The sequence below is a fragment of the Pinus tabuliformis genome, chromosome 4_2, assembly GCF_031772625.1.
Source record: "Pinus tabuliformis cultivar Carrire ecotype Pingquan chromosome 4_2, CPIR1, whole genome shotgun sequence".
Taxonomy (NCBI): Eukaryota; Viridiplantae; Streptophyta; class Pinopsida; order Pinales; family Pinaceae; genus Pinus; species Pinus tabuliformis.
This window is the reverse complement of record NC_142304.1, coordinates 1,018,000,518-1,018,009,311: the sequence shown is the minus strand read 5'-3', so window position 1 is coordinate 1,018,009,311 and position 8,794 is coordinate 1,018,000,518. Positions and strand designations below refer to the sequence as shown.

General features: G+C 39.4%; 1 pseudogene; it reads right to left on the bottom strand.

Annotated features, from left to right (window-relative positions):
* Nucleotides 1-2,744: 2,744 nt before the first annotated feature.
* LOC149173077 (zinc transporter 2 pseudogene) lies at nt 2,745-4,048 on the bottom strand (annotated as a pseudogene).
* Nucleotides 4,049-8,794: the final 4,746 nt, after the last annotated feature.

The following is an 8,794-nucleotide window of genomic DNA, read 5'->3' as shown; positions in this document are numbered from 1 at the left end:
GGAACAAAGCCACCATTCCATTTTCTTGGAAAATCAGGTAGATAACTTCAAATTCATGTAGATTGTTGATAGACGGTTGCCACTAATTCAGCTGTCAATGGCCTGGACAGTGAACATTTTCGTGAAAACAACAGTGAGAATGACCTGGACAGTGAACATTTTCGCGAAAACGATAGTGAGATTGCACGTAGTCCTTGGAACTTGGGTGATGAATAGTTAAATATTGCAATTTGCACGTTTCATCAGATTAGGTTTAGCGTGGCATCCAAGCAAACTTTAAAACCGCATTTGTCTCCAATTCTGCACCGAGTACAAACCAGTAGCTAATGGTAATGGTAGTTGTAGATTAAATTTGCACATATCATTCGTATGGCCAAAGCTGCAGATGGTAGATGAGAGAGTTACTCCTTTTAGGTACTAGCCTATGGTAGATGAGAGAGTTACTACTACTAGGTACTGGCTACTGGGCAGTCAAATGCTGTGGAATTTAAATAGAATTAAATGGTATTGTGTATCGGTACCAAGCCCAGAGTGGTATTATAGTTTTTGACGGTTTAACTCTAAAACTAGACGTCAAAACGACGGGTTGCAGTTTTATAAGACACGTCAAACCTGACGTGGTAAAATTTTCAACTACCGTCAAATACGTCCTAAAACACAAAATACGTCCTACAGGATGTCAAATTCCAGGCCTGTCGGGGACCAAAGACAACAGCCCAGTGATGGGGAACCGCAACTCGGAGACGCCGCGGGATTCGTACAGAAAAAGACCTGCTTTTAATTCAACAAAATAGGGTATCTGATGGAATTGGACATAATAGGAAAACAGAGTGAGGGACCCAAGAACCTCACTTCAAGTCCCTTTTCTAAATTAGTTTCCACTCTAAGTTTGGTCAAATTTGCTAAAAACCGATGGAATCGATCAAACAAAAACATTTATGGATTCACCCTTAATTTTGAAGAAAAAACTATCATTGTACTCAATATTTGACTACATTGTCTAGATGTGCGCCGCGGGATTGGCACCCGGAAAGACCTTATTTTAATTTAATTGTGCGCGGGAGCTCCGCGTTACGACTCCGACAAGGACATCAAATCTCGATACTCCATACTCGATATTTTATTTATATGTAGAAATATGGGCTGGGTGTCAGAGTTGAGCCAGTAAAATGCATTCCAATCCTATACATCCATAGTAACAAAGAAATTACCAGTCAGCAACCCTAGTGTCTATTTATGCTCGACGAACAGAGAACACAAGTCTTTGTACGTAGAAGCAAAGTTCTTTTATAAATATTAGCATTTGCTGGTTTACTCATCAATCGTTGTGTCATTCCCGAGTATCCATTCCTCCCGAATTTTCGTGGCGCTTGATGTCAGTGAACAAGAATATTTGTGGCACTGTTGTCGCTGTGCCTGGAATGTTTCCGTTAGATGAGTCCAGGTAAGGCTTCCTCTCCTAGCTTCTCTTCTCAACTTTTTTACATAAGCTGCTTAATGAAGTAGCTTAATCAGAGGGATAGCCTTCTTTTATACCTTCCCTAGCCTCTACTTAAAATCTGGTAATTGCACCTTGTACTTTGTTCATTCAATTGTAGGTGTCCATATAAAGGAACAACCATCTAACAGAATACATGGGTTCCCAACCGCCAGTGTACTAGGAAGTCCTTCACATACATCATTCATCCACCTCTTAATGAACTTTCTTTGACTTGGTCCATTACACTATGAGATATGTTACATCTCTCAATTCCTCCATTAATCGAAGACTCAATTCTCTGATTACATGTCAAGCTTAGATACGAGTACCCCTGCCACCCTTGTGCCTACCTAGTGCTTGATTCCACAACTTGATGTCACTAGGGAACACATAACAAACGGGTATGCATGCTTCTCCAGGTCTTATAGTGATATGCCCTTTTAATATACTCCAAGCTTAAGAAGATATTAGGTACATAAAACATTTTAGGGACCACAACTGTCCAAAAAAAAAAATATGAAATGTAAATTTACTATGATTACAATGTGTGACTCACACTTTATCACAATCAAGAGTCTATTCTACAAACTCAGACAAACTTTGACTTAGTTGTCCATCCTCCGTTAATCTTTTGATGTAGCTCCTTTGCCTCCTCTTTTCAATTGTTCATATCATCTTCAACATTATCTTTGGCATCTGTCTAATAGTTATCTTGGATTTCCATATTCCACACAAGTGATTGGTTAGAGTAGCCAGTTCTATCCAAATCACTACACATCGTATTGAGTTCGATAGACTCAATATATTAATCAATTCCAAGACAATTCTATTATCTATAAACAACATGATATTCTTTACAGACAATTGAGAAACACATTTCATTTATCATGACCAAAGATTTCTATGATTACCATCAGGAAAGCCTTGAGGAGTCATGGGAGCTCCAAAGTCGCCACACCTCATGCGTTGAAGTCAAACTGATCGACCATTGTTGCATGCGACACTAGTCCACGCCATTGCTCCAGATCATGGAATACGCTTTCCAACAGCTCTCCAAATATGTCATGTCGAATATCTTATCATGCAATAGCCTCTTGAACATGCAGCTCCATGCTGACCATAAACATGATAAATACAGATCGTATATAGACTTGATCTCCACCATAGAGTTCTCAGGTTGTATAATGCTGAGAGAATAACAAGAAACAATTGAATCATCATTGTTTCTGCCGACATAAGAATCAACCATCTAGGCAAATTTCTGCTAGTCCCAAATCATGACAACTACAATGAGTTCGGTTCCAATAACTACAGCCAAATATTTGTAAAATGATTTGTCAAAGTGGATACGGTTTTTCGGGTTGTGTATTATTCCTTTCAACAGAGGATGGTTGATGGCAATGTAAACAAAAACACCGCAGGAAAAACCCATTGAAATTGCATAAATCCAGTTGGCTATACGACCCTATGTAGTGGCATCAATAAGTATTCCAATACCAATTCCAATGGGGATCGAAATTGCAAAGGCAAAAGCATATGCTGCACATGAGAGGAACGACCTCTTGGGAATTATGCGCAACAGGGCTATCCCCATCGCAATTGTAGTGAAAATCTTTTGTAAACACATTGTCCACAACGCTCTCCATGCATCAGTTTTCGTCGCTACAACACTGATGGTGATCCCCTCAAAGAAAGAATGGAAGATTAGTGCCAATATGATCAATAAGTTGTCTCCCAAAGAGGTCCTCTTTATCAATGATGTCCCCTTCATCATGTTCATTTGTCTGTCTGTGTGGGGCGGCGTTTGTGGGACCTCCTCCTGAATGTTGAGGGGTGTCTCGCCTGTGTGTGTGGGTACTCCACTTTCTTTGTCGCCAATATCGGCGATTCTCTCAACCTGATTTGCACCATGGATGCTCAACTGATCTTACTTCTCATACACCCAAACGACGATGACGTCTGTGAGCATGGTAAAAAGGTAGCCACTGCATCGCCAGCTCAACCGATCTGCTGCCTCCTGATCGAATCTCTCTCCTGACTGGCAGACACACCACGTTTGCAGATCACCAGATCCACACCAACGTTCCACATCTCCTCTTCAGGTTATCCATTTCAGTCTCTACAACTCCTCCACAGATCTGACAACAAAGATGCCATGCGCACAGATGATGGAAAAACTTAAAAAAAAAACTAAAGCAATACAAATACACTCTTTTATTTTTCCTCATGACTGGCAAAGCCCATGAGGGGCGAGCCCTCAGGGCTCCAATACCAACTTAAAATATCAATATGCACAATTTCTATCTTCTATTCAATAAAATAAGATTACATATATACACGAATGTTTTCTTAAGATAGGGAGACTATTTTGGACACACAATCTGTTGGTTGACGAAATATCTCAACCACACACCAAACTAGGAAATGGATCCTAACTATTAGGAACAAACTCCTTTACTTAGTGAGAATCACAACTAGAGACAAGTACGGATTACATATTCCAACACCTTTTAATAAGTGAGGGAGTTAAACCTTCTCCTTCCTTCCAGTGTGACTTAAAGTCTTCATGGTAATTTCTTTTCAATGCCGAGAGATTCTTGGTCTTCTTCCTTCTCATGTCCTTTCCTTCCTCCCTTACCTTTCTTAGTGAGGATGAATGAGTAGGTCTATGAGTTCAGCCTTCCCTAGCCAGATGAGTAATCGCCGAGTTAATACTGAAGGTTAGTCAATGTGATATACTCGTTATGTATGCATTTGGGCATAATGGTTGGGACATGTGGGTGATTGTACTTACATGGATTGAGTACTGACCATTGGAATATGTATATGGCTATGTGGGATCAAGGATTTACAAATTACTTTGTATCAGATTTGTGGCAAGGAAATTTTTTATTTGCTTTTCTCTATGTCGATTCTGGGATTGACATTGAGTTTATGGTATGTGTTACAGGCTGTGGGCAATGGCAATTTATCTACTTCTGATGTGGGGCTGACCTACGACGAAGAGCTTCAAAATAATGACACGACCTCCTCTTCTACGGCCTATCCCGACATCGCGTGGTCGACAACGACAAAACCCCGTGAGTACTTGTTCGACAAGGCCATCACGCCCAGCGATGTTAGCAAGTTGAACCGTCTTGTCGTCTCGAAACAGTACAGCGAGAAATACTTTCCACTCGACAATGGGTGAGGCAGCGACAAGGGCAAGTGGTTTCTGCTAAATTTCGAGGATTGAACATACAAAACATGGTAGTTCCGCTATTCTTATTGGAACAGCAGCCAGAGCTACGTGCTCACCAAGGGTTGGAGCCACTAAGTCAAAGATAACTGCCTCCAAGCCGGCCACATCGTTACCTACCATCGGAGACGCCCCTCCCGCCACCATTTTATCACCTCCCGCCGCCGGCCCTTGTATCTCCTCCCTTCTGCTGCCTCACCATCGCTCAAATGTTGCCCTCAAGTCGTCGATCCCTTTTGCGTGCCACCGATGGGAATTGATTTTTTTGCCCACAGTTTGATTCCCTCCGTCCCCAGACGACACAATCCTCTCGTCTTATTGTGTACCCTTAAATTTGTATCACATGACGGGCAACCATCCCCTTACAAGTCATGGATCTCGAAACACGGTCTCTGTTAGTTAAAAAAAGATAATTTTTCCTACTTAAGGAGTTAGATAAAAATAGAGTGTCAGTTAACTCAGTCATTTCATGATTGAGTGTTGAGTCAAGTGAGTTAAGTGATAGACTATTTTGAGTGTGAGATTTCATGTAGTCGCATGTCAAGATATTTTAGGCAATTAGTTACTTGGAAAAGGGTTAAATACCATTCCCCAAGTTCATTGTAATCATTATGTTTTGTGTGAATAATAGAAGAGCACCAGCTCATGTTTTATGTGTGAATTGTGTTTTGTCTTCTCTGCCTTTCCAAAAAATTGTTATCAAAGCAAGAAAAAACAGCACTCTGTGTGAGATTAGCACGCATATAGCGTGAACCATTCGTTGATGTTTCAAAGCAGTTCTAAAAGTTTTCAAATGCGTATTTTTTCACGTGGAGTACCTTTGTCATATTCACGTGGGTTATTCCTCTTTGGAAACGAAAAGTTACAGGAGGTTTACATTATTCATAAAAATTTTATGAGCTTAACATGAATATTTATGGTGATTTTTTTATGAGGTTCACGTAATTCATTTAAATTTATATAAGGTGTGGTAAAATAAAAAAGTATTTTTCAAAAAAGATTACGAAAGGGTTTATTATAAAGTTTTTTTTATATAAAAAGAAAATATTTAGAGTTTTATTGAAAGAAGTATTATTTTTTTGAAAAAGAGTTTTACAAAGGAGAAATTTAGGGTATTATTTTAAAAAGAGAAATTTTTGGAGAAATATGGTTTTCTCAAATTTGCAGCCCAGTTCCCACCGTTTACAGGGAAAGATTATGATGTGTGGGCCATTATGATGGCGACCACGCTGCAAGCACATTATGTCTGGGATTATGTGAAGTTTGGGTTTTCAGAACTTATGAACGAAGAAGAAGAACAAGCTCTCATTAATGCAGAGAGGGAACAATGGAAGAAAGACAAGAAGAAGAATGCACATGCATTGCATCTTATTCAACAGGGAGTGGACCTAGCAGTGTTCCAGAAGATTATGTCCACGTCTTCAACAAAAGTAGCATGGGATACTTTGGCAACAAACTATAAAGGTATGGCCAAAGTCAATATTCTTAAGTTGCATAATACTAGGAGATATTTTGAAAGTCTACAGATGAAGGAGATATAGGACATCGATTCTTCATGAATCGGGTCATAAGTGTTGTAAATCAGTTAAAGATTTATGGTGAAGATATAAAATATCAAAGAGTGGTTGAGAAGGTCCTCCAATATTTGTCTACCAAATTTGATGTTGTGGTAGCAGCCATAGAAGAAGCCAAGGATTTGGCATCATTGATGGTTGATGATCTTATGGGATCACTTCTATTGCATGAGGCAAGGATAGACAGAAATAAGGATTCCACTTTAGAGACCTCTTTCAAAAGTCAGGTTTCTATTTCAAGAGACAAAGATTGAGGCAAAAGTAGAACAAGAGGCAGAGGACGAAGTGGAAGATATGGTGGTTAGAGAGATGACCGAGAAGATCATGAACATGCAAATGGAAGCAACTACAAAAGCTTCAACAATAATCAAAGAGTTGACAAATCAAAGGTGAGATGTTATTACTGCAATAAATTTGGTCATTTTGCTCATGATTGCAGGAAGAAAATAGCTGATCAAGGGAACTAGAGAGCTAATGTCACTACAAAGAGTACTAACTCTATGTTCCTAGCTTGCCATACCATGCATGAACCTTCTGCTAGTGTGTGGTTGTTAGATAGTGGTTGCAGTAACCACATGACAGGCAACAAGGATTTGGTTGCAAATTTCGATCAATCTGTGAAAACAGAGGTAAAGTTGGGGACTGACAAGACTGTGGAAGTAGATGGCAAAGGAGTGGTCAACATTCTGACCAAGCAGGGGGAGCCAAAGACAATCTTAGAGGTATATTATGTTCCTAGTCTCAAACATAATTTGTTAAGTGTTGGTCAATTGACACAGAAAGGATACAGAGTTATCTTTCAAGGTCAAGAAGTTGTTATATATGACAAGCCCCCAAGCAAGCAACTGATAGCAAAGGTGCAGATGATAAGGAACAAACTCTTTCCTCTCATTTTGAATTACAGTGGTCAGGTGAGTTCTTTTACAATTGCATGTTCTGATGATTATTGGTTATGGCACTTTTGATTTGGACACTTGCACTTTTCTGGTTTAAGATTGTTGCAACAGAAACAGATGGTCAGAGGATTACCTCCCATCAAAGAGCCTGCTAGTACTTGTGAGTGTTGCATCTTGGGAAAACAACACCGTGAAAGTTTTCCAAAGGGAGTTGCATACAGAGCAAAGCAACCTCTTGAGATAGTGCATACAGACTTGTGTGGACCTATGAGGACATAGTCGATTGGTGGAAGTTGCTACTTCCTCACTTTCATTGATGACTACAACAAAAAGACTTGGGTTTACTTTTTGAAGCAGAAGTCTGAAACTTTTGCAAAGTTCAAAGAATTCAAAGCCTTAACAGAGAACCAAATTGATCGATAGATCAAGGTATTAAGGTCAGATCGTGTGGAGAATATGACTCAAAGGCATTCCATGATTACTACAAACAACATGGGATCAGAAGACAGTTTACAACCAGGTACACACCACGGGAGAATGGTCTAGCAGAGAGAAAGAACATGACAATTATGAACATGGTAAGAAGCATGTTGAAAGGCAGAAACTTGTCTAATGAGTATTGGGCAGAAGCAGTTTCATGTGCTATTTATGTGATCAACAAATCTCCTACAAAGAGTGTGATGAAAAGAGTACCAGAACAAGCATGGCCAGGTATGTATTGCAGCATATCTCATCTTAGAGTATTTGGATGTGTAGCTTATGCACATGTGCCTAAGGAGCGAAGAGGAAAATTGGATGATAAACGTGAAAAATTCATATTCATTGGTTATAGTGAGCAATCAAAATCTTACGTATTGTATAACCCTGTCTCAAAGAAGACCATAATTAGCAGAGATGTTGTGTTCAAGGAACAAGAGTCATGGAATGGAACTGTAGACAAAACAGTTGATGCACAAGTGCCACTGATGGAAGAAGATGATGTAGCAGAAAAGGAGTAGCAAGAATCATAGGTGAAGACACCAAACAGAGACACACCATCAAGGACTCCAAGATTTTCAGAGAAGCATGGATCCTCAAGCAGATCAACAAATCAAGATTCTCCCAGCAATCAATCAGATGATGAATCAAGCAATGGTAAGAGAAAGATGAGAAGTTTGAAAGATATTTATGATGATTTGGATGTTAGTTCAAATTTTTCATTGTTGTCATTCCAACCTTCTTCGTTTGAAGAAGCAATCAAAGATGAAAATTGAGTGCAAGCCATGGATGAAGAAATTGAAGCTATTGAAAAGAATGACACATGGGATTTGGTTGATTTACCAAAGGACAAAAATCTCATTAATGTGAAGTGGGTGTACAAGACAAAGTTGAATGAGAAAGGTGAAATTGACTAATTTAAAGCAAGACTTGTAGCAAAAGTATTCTTGTAGGAACCAGGAATAGACATTGTGGAAACTTTTTCTTTGGTAGCCAGATTGGATATTGTACGAGCAGTTCTAGCCACAGCAGCTCAAAACAAGTGGCAAGTATATCAGATGGTTGTGAAATCATCCTTCTTGAATGGAATTCTAGAAGAAGAAATTTATGTGCAGCAACCTCCAAGATA